This window comes from Miniopterus natalensis, chromosome 17 (genome assembly GCF_054644295.1).
Source record: "Miniopterus natalensis isolate mMinNat1 chromosome 17, mMinNat1.hap1, whole genome shotgun sequence".
Taxonomy (NCBI): Eukaryota; Metazoa; Chordata; class Mammalia; order Chiroptera; family Miniopteridae; genus Miniopterus; species Miniopterus natalensis.
The window spans coordinates 24998997-25013185 of record NC_142097.1 but is presented as its reverse complement, the minus strand read 5'-3'; the positions used below and the strand labels follow the sequence as shown (position 1 = coordinate 25013185).

The 14189-nt window shown below is 45.5% G+C and overlaps 1 protein-coding gene across 3 annotated transcripts in view; it reads left to right on the top strand.

Moving 5' to 3' along the window:
* Window positions 1-14189, top strand: part of CDK12 (cyclin dependent kinase 12) — a 71938-nt gene that overhangs the window by 45948 nt on the left and 11801 nt on the right. For 2 of the 3 annotated variants that reach the window (XR_015715871.1, XR_001602416.2), the window contains exons 14-16: window positions 8671-8779; window positions 9219-9360; window positions 12893-12990. The gene's annotated coding sequence lies outside the window, so the exon portion shown is untranslated. The remainder of the gene's footprint in view (window positions 1-8670; window positions 8780-9218; window positions 9361-12892; window positions 12991-14189) is intronic. The other variant, XR_001602415.2, reaches the window with a different exon arrangement.

Sequence of the window (14189 nt, the reverse complement as noted above, 5' to 3'; positions counted from 1 at the left end):
GCATCAGAGAAGTGTCAGGTGCCACCTCATTCTCCCTGACAGGTTTCTGACACTGTATTCCTTTCTCTCTCGTTTTTGCCCCCCATTGGGTGTACGTTGTTTATGTACAGATATTTTGTAATATATTAAATTTTTTCTTTGAGTTTATAAAAATGGAAAGTGGAGATTGGAAAATTAAATATTTCCTGTTACTATACCACTTTTGCTCCATTGCATTTACTTCTTAATCTGTACCCTCTGAGCAAATCCAATTAGGTATAAAAGGCATTTTTTCCCTCCACTTTATCTTAGGGGTTCTTTGTCTCAGAATTGCTGTAGGTTCATAAACTACCCAAAAAAAGTCCTCATGGTTTGAAGAGGTGCTTCAAAACACTAGACTAGGAATGAGAGAATTTGAAAAGTTGGGGAAAACTAAGGTGTGATTTTTTTTAAAGTAAAAAACAGTTACACAAGTAATGGTAGTCCTAGGCCATCAAAAAAGTTGAGCTTCATGTACCCTGACTCCTCCTGAAAGGAGAGGTAAGTGGTTTTGAGCTCAACTGTCATCAAGGGAAGTTAGTAAAAGGGAGTTTAGACTGAAGAATAGTCTCTTAAATCAGGACCACTACCACCAATCCTGACCAGTCCTATGTTACCATGAGTAAGGTCAGCATGGGAATTAGTCTTCTAGCTCTGTGTAGATTTCCTGATACTTTGCCAATCCGGGAAGTGAGTCAGAGTTGTTTATAAGGCTAAAATTCCTGTTGTCTCCAAAATCTTTACTATTTCCACTTGAGATGATTGCCTTCCCTTCTCTTTCATGGTTTAGGACACTGAGAACTAATTGTTTTCTTGGAGTATGTGTTGCATTCCTGCTAGTTATGATACAAGTAGGCAGAGAGCAGATAAAGCCCATCAAGAGACAGAAAGGAAGAGGGGAGATAGAGGTATCAGGAAATTAGGAATGGGGTGAGCAATTATACAAAGTTAAGGGGTACACCAGAACAAGAAAATTAGAAGTTGAATTTTCAAAAACTGCTGGTGATGAGGGTTGCCAGCTTGCTTTTGAATCCCCAAAGTTTAAGTAGTATGTTCCCGTGCCTGTGGGCTATCACGTTTATCCAGAGGAGAATGGAGAGCTCAAGATTGTTCCAATTCCTGGAATCCTATGTTCCTGGTTACCCTCCAGAGAAAAGGAATTCGTTTTCAGTCTTTACATAATTCAAGTTCATGACTGAGAGTGTGAACTTCAGCCTATTAGAGAATATTGCTTCCACTTCATAGCAATGGCAACCTTTTCAATTTTGGGCCTAAAGGCTGAGGACCTAACTAACTGGACTTGACTTTTTTTGTATTACACCCAAGGCTGTTTCTAACTAGAAACCATACAGTTCAGTGCCTAAATTTTTTAGGCACTATCTTTTCCCCAACTGGCATCCTTAATTGTATGGTATGGTTAATTCCTCAAGGAAGTTAATATTTTTGGTGCTGAACTGGGATTTCCATTGTTATTTAAGATTGCCCCATAGCTTGACTGTTTTGGGGGTATTGAGTTGCTTCTCTATTCACAACTTAGTCACCTGAAGGGCTAGGTGGAGTGGAAGTGGAGAGTTCCCTAAGTAAATATTGAACCATTCTTAGGCAGACATGGAACTGCTAAGTCTTCTGGTTGTCCTGAGAGGCAAGGTGAAAGTTCCTGGACTCTTGGGTTAATTTTACTGTCGAAGTGTAGCATTCCTTACAGCCTTAGGAATACTCTCAAGTTAGTTTACTCCAAGCCAGGGTTGAGACTGGGGAAAGTATGACACCTGAAGGAATTACTAGTGATACTCGACCACTCGTCACTATATGCAGCTGTCTCTCCATCTCCTGTCCACCTACTTTTTTCATTTGCTATTTTTCTCTCTCCTCCCTACTCACTACCCAACTCTCATGCTTCAGGCCTTACCAGAGGTATTGGTTGCTTAACTTGTCAGGGTGTTTAGAGTGATTACCGCTTCACAGTTTTGAAGGGTAATGAGAGGTCATTCAGAAGACAAATGGCTCTTCCAGATCCTCAACTTTCAGGGTGAAAGGTGAGGGAGAAAGCAAACTAACCATGCTTTTTTATTGCTCAGGCTGTGAAAGGAGCTTTTATGTTGTGTGGGGGATGAGAGATTTTTTCACTGGTCCAGGAAAGATGGAATCTCAACCTTCACTTCCTCCTCTTCCCTCAGATCCTGGGACTTGCTTTTGCTGCTGCCATTTCTAAGCTCAGTTGCAGATGGTGCCTGTGGGAAGTAAGGCTTGGTGAGAAGAGGGCCCTGCTCTCCATGAGAAAGCAGATGAGGGCTGCCTTGATGCCCTGATGATTAATCACTAGAGTGGCAAAACGCTTTAGCCCCTGAATTGTCTCATTATATCTCTATTTCAAAAATTAGTAGTGCAAGGTTGAGAGAAAGAGGCTGATAGGAAGTTAGTCTCGAATACTCTTGATGGTTAGTTGTTAGCGAAGCTTTCTGAATATATAGTCCTCAGCTGCAGCATACTTCTCTGGAATAAGAGGGTACAGCCATGATGTAAACGGACTTAGACATGGGCTCCATAGGACCTAGAAGTAGATGGGGTTTGGGATGTTTTGTTCTGCCATGGCTGTATACTGAAGGTAATGTTGATAGTTCTAAAGGAATGAAGGACATTTTATCCAGACCATCCCTGAGGAGGCAGCATGGAGGGACCTTTAAAAGGCTACAATATAACAGTCATAGCTAAGTAAAGAAGGAAGCCTGGGTCTTGGAGGAGGGTGCCTTTTCCTTACTTTAAAGAGCCTATCTGACCGGCTGTCTCCAGGAGAGGATCCTTCTCCCTCCTGTGTCTCAGAACTACAACACTGCCTAATTAGGGTACCCTTGGTGAGGATCAGCTTATAGGCAGACAACCCTCTTCACCAAGGTTAATGCAATTTTGAATGCTTTTGGCCATGGGGAAAAGAGCTTGAATTCAAAGACAGAAAGCTTAGGAGCCTGATCCCTTTTATAAATTCAGGAACTTCTGAGTTTGGCCTTGTATCAGTATTTGCAGTTTCTGTTGGGGGACCATAAGTTCTCATAAAATGAAGCAATATGAGAAGGAGATGGAAAGAAGGGGAGAACTAGACCAGTCTGCTGACTGAGCTGTAGAAAGAGACTTAGGGTATAACTGCTTTAAAAAAAAAAAAAAAAAAAAAGAGTGGTATAAGTGGAAGGAAGAAATGGTTGGGTTAGTGAAAGTTTGGGGATAATGCCTTAAAGGTTCACAGTTTCAGGGAGGCCCCGTGAAAGCACCACTGTGAGCAACAGTAGTGTTAACTTTATGGGTGGAGGTTGGACCTAGAACCCTTAGTCTGGGGGATGTTATGGAGACATTTTCCCTAGGGAACCTAGATTATATTAAGCAAATAACTTACATAGAGACATTTTGCTTAGTGCTGCTATCTACGTAGTTCAAGAGAGAAATTCAGGAATAAGGAGGGAATGATGTGGATGCATCACAGTAAAAAGCTGTTTGTATTTTTGGAGTTTTAAAACCCTCCTGCAAGTGTCATGGGGGTTTTTTGTTGTTGTTTTTGTATTTTTAGGTCAACCTAGAAACTAGTATTATCCTCTGCCCTTTGTTTTAGATCCAAGTGAAAGGCAGTACATAGAAGAGCAAACTAACCAGAATGTTAGAACTACAAAAGGACATTAGTTTAGTTCAGCACCATCTTTAGCCAGTGAAAAAACAGGCCCGGAAAGGAGAAACCTAAGGTGTTGGCAGGAAGAAGGGAGAACCAACAGGAACTAACATTGTCAGGAAACAATTTTGTGCTAAGAGCTTTGCTTTTATTACCTTGATTCTTAAGCACCTTGAAGCTAAGGGATGGAGAGATTAAAAAGCAGATTCATCTTACTATCCTGAACATCTGTAGGAGATCCAGGGGAGTGGCAGATCACTTTTTCCTGTCTAACCACATAGGGCCTAACTAGAGGAAGTGAAGAGTCAGGTTTAAGAGTGAGGTTAATTTAAGGAAGTACTAAATAGTTGAAAGAGACTCTTTAATAACTTCTCTATTCCTAGAGACCTTTCAAAAAATGTGATGGTCAGAAGTAGTCTAGAGGCAGAGAACAAGATTACTATTGGCTCTTGGATTGATTTGCATTCTATAAAATTAGGTCATGACCTGAGAATATACGATTAATCTTAGAAATAGGGAACAAAATGGGGCTTCTCATCATAAAGAGTCTTCAAAGAAAATAGAGTTTATATACTATGAATCAAGGAGATAACCAAATTCTTCTGGTGGCTGTGTTTGTTTTGTTTGTTTTGCAATACACTGAAGTCATGAAACAATTTGTAATTTTGAAAAGACTCAGTGCCAAGTTCAGTATTGGTAGGGGCAGGTGACAGCCTGAAAATGGACACTGAGAATAAGAAAGTATTCCTTGTAGTTGTTTGATATATACCCCCAAGAGTTATACCACAGGGGCTCTTTCAGTGGGGAGCAGTAAAGTCATTAGCCGAGGCATGTCCTGAGTACATGGCAACTTCTGGGGGGAAATTAGGGGAGGGCCCCACCTTTAGGAAGCTTCTGGGTCTAGGGTGAGATAAGTCTCATACCTGGGTGGGAAGTGGGGAGTTGGTATTTATTAAGTCAGATTATAAAATAAATTAGTAATGGGGATCCAAAGTAAAGGAATAATCGGAAAAAAATTGAGTTAACCAAAAAAGATTCTTTGAAGGTAATGAAGGTAGGGAACATGGAACAGAGAGAGAAGGTTATGGGGAAAACTTATGGAAGAAGGTTTTATCTTTGTTTTGTGCAGAGGGCGTGAATGGACTAGTCAGGGTGGTACGGGAAAGGAGTGTTAGGAAATGAAGTCAGAGGAACAATCTTTATAGCCAAATGAGGAATTTAAATTTGATTTGGTAAGTAGTAACAGCAGAGCATGATGAGATGGATATGATGTTGAAGACTTTTGCAGCTGTATTGGGTGAAGGAAGCAGGAAAGCTTGCCTAGGATATCATTTTTCTGGTTCAGATATAAAGCCCTGAGGGCCTGCACTAGAGTAAGACTAAATGAGAAGAAAGGAAGTGTGTCCATGGGAATTAGCAAGGCTTGATGATAGTTTGGATGTGAGGGGAGGGATAAAATATAGCCTGAAGATGATGACCCCAGGACATATTTATGCTGTTGCTGGTGATGAGAGCTTGGAAAGTGGTACCTGCTTTGTTGTTGAGTAGGAAGTGTTTACTTCCTACTTGACCACTTGATGAGATGTGTGTATGTTCAGTATTGCAGAGTCTAGGAGGGGGCATTCCCCCTGGAAAATAGTTGTGTACTTGATGTGTGCCTAGAGGATCACCTGCACTCTGCCCTTTTCAGGCTGGAAACCAGGTAAAAGAGTTGCTGGGATGTGCCCATAGACTTGAAGATGCTATCCCACTCCACATCTGGGAAAGAAAATACAGTTGTTGTTTTTTCCAGTTTCTTCCCCTTTAATGCTTTGAAAATGGGATGTGACTAGCCTGTGGCAGCATGTGCCTGTGGATGCACAATTCTCTGGCTTGATTCTTGGAAGGCCTTTTTCTGTCCCTCCCTGGGGGTCATTTGTATCTCTGGTTCCTGCTCCCAGAGCCATAAAGTGGGAGCCCCCATTTATTAATTGGGTTGGGACTGGGGAGGGGGTCGGCGGGGGACTCTTTAGTGCGGCAGGCGGGGGTCTTCCCGAATGAGCCCATTAGCCAGCCCCAATGGCAGCTGAAACGGGGCTGCAGCCAAGTCCTCTTCGTTTCAAAAACCCTCCATCGCCTGCAGCAGATCAGAACAAGGCCTGCGGGAGCCCTTACATCTGATTGCAGCTGTGAGGAAGGACAAAACAATTTATAGGAAGCCAAGTAGCTCCTGTCTCCACTGTCTCTTCCTTTCTGACTTTGGGGAGGGGGAAGACTGGGATCTGGTTTCCTCCTACCATAGCTTCTTACAAGGCATATATAGGCCTAGAGTAGAGAGAATGGGTATACGTGCATTGACTGGACATTTATGTTGATGCTCTGAATGTGTTTACACATGCCCACACTCAGTTGTATTGGATAAGCAGCCACTACTCATATGGGGCTCTCTAGGGCAAAGCCAAGTGTGTGCTCAGACTCTTAACTAGTTCAGGCTGTGTGTTGTGAGGGGCATGCTTATTATACCCTTTCCTGCCCGTTATACCTGCCTTGTTTCCTACCTGCTTTATCAAGATTCATGGTTAGAGTTAGATCACCGTCTTAATATCTTCATAATTGAAGGAGTTTGGCACTTAAAAGAAGGCCTCCCAACTCACTTATTTGTCCCCTAGTTAAGCTAGCATGAGGAAGACAGGCAGCTACAGGGGAGCTTCTTATTGCACTGGCCCAGAGAAAGGGTGCTAAGGGCAGGAATGTCTCACTTCCTGATGGAAAGATACTTATGTCTTTTCCCTTATAGAATTATAAATGGCCAGAGCTAGAAAGGGATCCTAGAGATCACCTAATTCAACCTCTCAGTTTACAGAGTTGGAAACTGAGGCTTAGGGAAGAGAAGTGCCTTGTCCACAGTTTCATAGTGAGGTAGGTAGTGGCAGCCAGCCAAGACTAGAATCCAAGAGGCCAGAATCTTAATCTGAGTATAGAGCCCCCAAGCTTTAAAATCACCAACTCCTGAGAGCCCTGAGCTTTCTTAGGAATGGAAGGTAGGGCTGTTAGATTTTGAGGGGAGAGGGGGAAAGGGAAATATGAAAAAATTAGCAGAAAAACTGAGAAGAGGCTTTATATGTTTTTACCTCAAAAACTAACATTTCAATGACATGCAAATTATACAAGTGTAATTTTTATTTAGAGTTAAGGGTTCTAGTTTATTGGGAAGCAAGTAGCAGCCATGGCCAAAGATCCTAATGCAATCAGAGTTACCCCAAGTTAGAGGAGCACTTTGCCACCATCTCTGGGGGTTGGATAGCCAGAAAAGATCCTCTGAGGCAATGTGAGGAATTTACCCTACATCTCCATTCAGGCTTCTTTGCATTACAATACAGCTATATTAAAAAGCAAAATCAGAAGGAAGGGGGAAACAAAACACATCTCACCTGCTGGGAAACTAAGGGGAGTCTCTGAATGAGATGGGGGGATTATAGAACTCTGAGTAAAATGGGATGTTCTCTTAAAGAGAAATTGGGGGTGGGGAACTTTATTATTTATGTAGAGTTTTGAGCTGTTGGTTTTCTCTCGCTGTGGTGCTCCACAGTGACCTAAGCCCTAAAGAGTGTGCTCAGTGGGCTCACAGGCACAGCAGGTTCTAAAGTCATCTTACTCTGATGCTGAGACTGCCTTCCCTTCTTTGGACCTCCCCTAGATATATCTATAAGTCCCTCCAAAGCTTATGCATCTGACCCTGGGAGTCACTGATGATCAGAGAGGGGAATGCTGAAGGGTCCCTAAACTGGAAGCAGAATCTTGGAGGGAGAAAGGCACCACTTGGCTACTTAGAGATAGAGTTATGTGACCAGGTCAGAGGGGCAGCAGGTCTGCAAGATGAACATTGCTGATGACAAATAAATAGATCCTAGTACAAAGCCTTTACATTTTCTCCATCACACCCTAACTGACAGCATAGGAGGAATGTGGAGTTGGTCCGCATGCAAATTTATCTTTACCTAGGGCAGCGATTTTCAACTGGTGTGCCGCAAGAATATTTAAAACATGCAATACCTGACTATTTAGTCAGGGGCACTGACCTCTTTCCCCTTAGATTGTTAAATTAAAAAATGATAACAGCCAACACAACAATTGCCATTGGTGTGAATGAATCAAAGTTATACCTATTTTATTTGTCAGATTGATAAAAAATATATTTTTTGGTGTGCTGCAGAATTTTAGTAATTAGTTTATGTGCCATGAAGTGAAAAGGCTTAAAAATCGGTGATCTAGGGAATGTATGATAGACCTGCGTACTATAACTCCATCGTGTCTGCTGTCCTGCAAACATCTTTTCTGTCTCACAGGAAATTTCTTTTTTTAATATCTTTATTGATTTCAGAGAGAGATAGAAACATCAGTGATAAGACAGTCACTGATCGGCTGCCTCCTGCACGCCCCCCACTGGGGATCGAGCCCGCAACCCGGGCATGTGCCCTGACCTGGAATCGAACCGCCATCTCCCAGATCCTAGGTTGATGCTCAACCGCTGAGCCACGCCCTGCCAGGCAGGACCTTTGCTTTTTTGCCTCCAAGTTCTTCTTGAAGAAGCAGTTTTGGACAAGAGAAACTTGAGTTCAAGCTGTTGATCTTATCTGAAACTAAAGGGCCTTCTCCAATCACCTTCTTGCATTAACTGCTTTCACCCTGAACCTTCATTGCCTTTTATAATTTGGAATTTCACAGCTTCTATTTCTATTGAATTCTTAATTTACCCCTTCAATATAGGAACCGTGGTTTTTACTTTATCAGACTGGGAACTAGTTCCCTGGAGGTAGGACTAAAACTCTCTCTGGGAAAATATTTAAGGTTCATGAATATTTCTGGGCTTCATGTTCAGGTTGGAGAAAATTGGAAGAATGGTGACTGTCATCATTACTGTAACCTACCAAAGCCATGCTCCTAGGTAAAAAACCAGAGACCCTCTTTGGTGTCTAGTCCCTTGTCTCATGTCTAATATATCCTGTCATTTTCTTTTACAGGTGGCCGTAGCAGCAGGAGGGATGGCCCCTGAGGAATTTTGTGATGTCCATCAGTCACCTGATACATGGAGCCCTAGAAAATTCAGTGTTTTTCACAGACTAAAGCCAGGTAGGGACCTAAGATTAATCAGAGGTCAGCTTTTGTAAGGGACTAACACATCACACACCACACACACACACACATTTTCCCAAAGATCTCCAGAGGTGTTTCCTTAGCTTTTTGTTTGACCCTATTATGGTATCCTACCTTCTGATTAACAATTTCTCCCTCCTGGCTAGAGCGGGTAACTCCCTTTATTAACATCGACAGTCATTTCATTTCTATTCTTTTCTCTTGGCCAGCTGTGCTAATGGATATTCCTCTACAGTGGGATGCTGATGTCAGTTACTCTCAGCTTTTCCTCTGCAACACCTGCTCCACTCACCCACTACCTCACATACACATAGCCCTGCCTTCTTCCCAAAAAGCTATTTTCTCTCCCTTTAAGTCAGGATAGGGCAATGCTGTCCCTTCTTACTACCTCTTATCAGCTTCTCTACCTCCTCAGGTTAGATGTGAGATCCACCTATCCAAACATTGTGCTAGACACCAAAAGTAGAAGCCTACAGGGTGCTTCTCTCCATCCTCAATGTCCAGAACTGGGCAGGTGACCAGCCTCCAGTACTTACCTCCACCCTTCCTGCTGCCAGGTAGGTGTGCTCCTCTCCCTGCTCACCAACCCCGAGTATTTCTCTCTGTTGTGAAATATCTTCAACAAGAGGAAGCCCTTAGTGACTCAGTTCTCTGCCTGCGTGGCTTCCGACCCTAATCTTTAGTGAGAACTTCCTGTTAAATCTCCATCCCCTTTCTGTGGTTCAGAACCATTTTTCCCATTTAGGGGTTGTGGGAAGAAGTGACCAGTAAGCAGATGGTATTTGACACTGGAGGGGAAACGTCTAAAACAGGCAGCCCTTCTTTTGGGGCTAGAAGTCTAAGCCCCAATTGTGCATTCTGCTCGGGGGCCTGGCATACTTAGAGAGTTTCTGGATCTTTTGAGGAAAGGTGTTTTATCTGTGAGGATAGGATCTCAGACTCTGAAGATTCTCTCTCTATTCATTCCCATGCCTCCTCAGGGAGTGGAGAATGGATTGCTGTAAGGCAGAATCCACCACTAGGTGATACTCTATCTTGAGCTCAGATAGTAGCTCTTGTCTGGTGCCTATAGAGAGTTGGCAGGGGTGCCAGAGCCTCGCCTGCCATTGGAGGTGACATCAGTTTACCCTTTTGACCTTAGGTCTCCTCTCTCAGCAGAGCCTCTTTCATGCCTGCAATCCAGACAGCACAAGCAGCAGGCTTAAACAGGTGCCAGCTCTGGGTAAGGGGCTCCCTCCCCTTATAGGTACATACCTTGAGTTGGAGTTAGGATGGGATAGATGGAGGGACAGGGCAGGTGTTAGAAAGCAGGAAATGCCCCTGGCAGTGGTCGAGCAATAAGTATGCATGGGGTACATTGATAGCACAGAGAACACCAACATTTATAACCCTGCCCACCTGTCTGTCAACCTGGCTGATGCCCCAAAGCTGCTGGGCCACTTGGGCAGCTGCAGTCTTGGTGTCTGCCACACGAGGGTGCTGCTGACCAATTAAAGCTCCTGCCCCTTAGCAGATAGGGTTTGGGCAATGAGGGCATCCTTTCCCAAGACAGAGAGAGGTCAGAAAGATCCCAAGAGAGCCTGAGACTGGGGCCTAAGAATCCAAAAGAATTATAAATACCACTTGTTCTTCCTTAAAAATGGCCTGCAACCCTGAACATTTTGCCCTAGTCACCTGATATCTCAGTAGTATGTCCCAGCTGAACTGGGGAAGCCCCCTAGCTCTAGGCACTGAACACCTTGCACAGGTGCTTCTCTCCCTCATGGTATAGCAGCCTTCAGCTGGCCACTCCAATCTCCCCGCCTCTAAGACAGTTACATTTTAGGCCAGAGGGTGAAAGTACCTGTGCTTTTCAGAGAGAAAAATCTCTTACAGTTGTTTTAAGAGAAGTATCTTTGTTAGTGAGAGAGTGTGGGAGAGAGGACCGAGAAGACAGAGAGTGGGAAAGTTCAGCCCCCAGAGCTCAAGATGGTCTGGTAGATGTTTGTAGCCTGAGTGGGTAGAGGATACCTCGGGACATTCCAGGGCTCTGGGCCAAAAATGGTGTCAAAAAAACAGGATGGGGAGGGAGGCCCATGAGCCTCATACTGACCTCATACTGTGTAATGGCTCTGCTAGGGATTCAGGTGGCCATGGAGCCCTTATGGGGATGAGGTACCCCACAGTTGATCCTCAGTCTCCATGAAGCTCTTCCAGGCTGAACAGGCTAAGGGAGATGACAGAGGTTCTCCTCCTCCCTCCTACCCCCATGCCCGAGGGCCCCTCCCCAGGAGGACAGCTTGATTAAACAGTCGGTGCTGCTGGAATTACTGCACAGCTGGCGCTCCCCCCAGCACCCCGAGCAGAGCAGCAGCGCAGATTAAAATCTCCAATTAGCGTTAAAGTGAAGTGAGGAGGTACTGAGGCTGCCAAGGAGGCCAGGCGGGGGCCCTGGGTCAGCAAACCACCCCCATTCCTGCCTGGATCCTGAGTGCCACCCTCAGTCATCCCTTCTTCCCTAGCTCCTCTCCCAACAGCTTTCATTAGCTTTGCATTGCCTGGGGCCAGAGGACTTTACCAGGAGTGGTAGGGACAGGGACAGGTGCTGACAAAATGCTGGGGACAGTAAGTATGGAAGAGAATGAGAGTTATCAGTGCTCGCCAAGCGAGATACCCTGCTCACAGCCTTCCAGGCAGCCAGGTCAAGGTGACTTCACACTACTGCTGTTCCTCTCTGCCTGAGAAAAGGCAAACGGAACATCTTTCCCAACCCTCTTACCTATAAGGTGTTAGTAGTAGTGCCAACACAAACCTTCATCCTTGTGTATTTTACCCTCTCTGACCCATTCGCTCCCACCCAAATTATGGCTCCTTCCTTCCTCCCTCCCTCCTTTCCTTTCTTTTCTCAGTTTTTCTGTGGGCAGGGGGAGGCACAGCCTGGCTTGGGAACATTGCCATGCCCTGCCACCTGGGTCCCAGCCGCCTCTTCTTTATCTTCTTTGCAGTGTGGGGAAGAGCAGCCACATGCCAAGAATGGAGGCCTCAGACTCTCCCAACCCCTGAACATCACACCCCCACCTAAGGGCCCTTTACCAGTTACACTTCTGCCCTCTACCCACCAAGCCCAGAAGGAAGGCAGCACAGCTAGCCATGCCCTTTGACTTCCCTCTGCCCCTTTAAGGGAAATGGAAGTAGGTACCCAGCTGACTGAACCTACTCACACCTCTAGAAATTAGACACTAGGGCACAGTGCCACCCTCCCAGGCTGGCACATGCTACCCTGGCAGAGGTTCAAATAGCACCCCCTCACCATACCCCCCCATGTCTTCCTCTTCTCTCTCCCTCGTTCTTCCTCTCTCTCTCTCTCTTTTTTTTCTCAGCTCAAAGCACAGCTGAGCCTTAAGGGGGGGCGGGGGACCAAGCTGGGGCAAGGGGGGTGGAGAGCTCCAATAGCACGTTTTCACCTGCCATTTAATTGGATGTATTTTTAATTAATGGGACCTCAGGGACCAACATGAGACAATCTGATCTCTGAATAGGGACAGGGGAGGGATTGGGTAAGGGAGGAGGATTGGGCCACTGGGTGCGGTTACCGGGAACCCAGGCCCATCAATCACTGGCCACTTTGCGTTCTGGCATGGAGAGTAGTGAGGTGGAGGAAGAGGGGAGGCACTGAGGAGAGGTGCCAGGATTTACCCCAACTGCCAGGAGCTTCCAAAAGGATGGAACTGTACCGGTTGACTCAGGTCTGGGGCCCAAAATTGCAGCCAGAATATTAGGTAAGGCTGTTTTCTTGCTCTTAGGGTTTTGTCCAAGTGGGCTTGTCCCAGTGAGTGCTATAACATGAAGTGAAAGGAAGGTGGGGACAGAGCTTTGAAGAGAGAGGACAAGAACTAGGGACCATGGAACCAGAGACTGTGGTGAGAGAGAGAGGAGAGGGGCAGGGTTCAGAGATATTTCTGTACAGTTAGACATGAAATAAGTGCCATGGAGATTACATCAGAACAGCATGCAAATGAGGCCTGGTGCCTTTGGGGTATGAATCATAGAACCTTACTGCTGCAAGGAAGAGAACTTGGAGCTCATCTTGCTGAACCCTTCATTTTGTAGATGTGGAAACAGAGACCAGGAGATGGGAAATCAGCTGAATCCTGTCCTGGTGTTGCTTTGTGTTCCTGGAGTTGGAGACTTCCTGGGAACAGGGAAAGGTAGGGAGGTAGGGTGTGGGGGGAAGTCAGGGGAAGAGTGTGGGCAGAATATCATTCTCTACTGCTTGGGGCCTCATGTCTCTGGACCCTGAGTCTTGGAAGCAACTCAGGGGAGTCAGGCAGGGGCACTACTCGGGGACATTTCCCTTATACAGCCTATTCTAAAGATTATCTCATGCATTCCCTTGCTTCCAGGCAGACAGATCCCACCCCACCCCCACTTCCATGGGATTTTACCATACTTTATAAGGTCCACAGAGAATGAAATGCACCAACTACCCCAGTTCCTTAACCTAGAAATAAATCCCCCAATGATGACTAAATATTGAGGGGTTTTTTGAGATTTTATCACAAGTTTCCCTGCTGTAATATAAGCTACTAGAGAAAATTAAGCTAAAAAAAAATCCTGAGGAGTGGTCTTATTCCTCTTGTCCATGTCTGAGCTGAGAACAGAGATGGAAATGAAACTCCAGGCTCTGAAAGCGGAGTCAGAATCACCCCCGTATTCATGCGGTGCCGTGGCCCCAGCACTCTCAGCCAGGCCCCGTCTGGCTCTGTGTGGTGTTGGCGCACACTGGAGAGAAGGGCACATTTCCCCATCTCCTGCTTCCTTCACTTTTCAGACTCAAGGGTTAAGAAGGGAGAGAAGGAGAAAAGGGACTTTCCTGCCAGGTTACCAAAGGTGGCATTTCCTGGCATCTTCATCCTTCCTCAAAAAATTTAACATTCTTTGTTCTGTGCTTCATGAGACTGAGTTGGGGTTAGGGCAAGGATGGGTAGAGAGCTTGGAAAGCAGTGTGGGTAGAAGCTTTGTCACACTCTCCAAGCCCGCGACACCTTTCCCCCACACCCAGAATTGTCCTCTCTTCTGTCTTAGTGCCCCATTTTATATCCTCAAAGGCCCTGGTCAAGAGCAGGATGTGCCTCTAAGTGTCCCCAGCCTCACCCTGCTCTGTTCTTAGACCCTCAGGGTCATCTTCTTGGCTCTCTGATTCTCCGCCTTCTCTACTGCCAACAAGATAAGAAAGGCCCTCTCGCATCCCTCTAAACAGTCCGGAAAGAATTCTTCTAGCTCCGCCACTGCTTCCGAGGACCTGCAGGGGTGGGGGTAGGGTAGGAGAACTGTGCCAGGGAGTTGCAAAGGAAGAGTCACTCGTCGGGGAGCTCAGGACGAAGCCTGAAAGTGAGGAGAAAAGAGG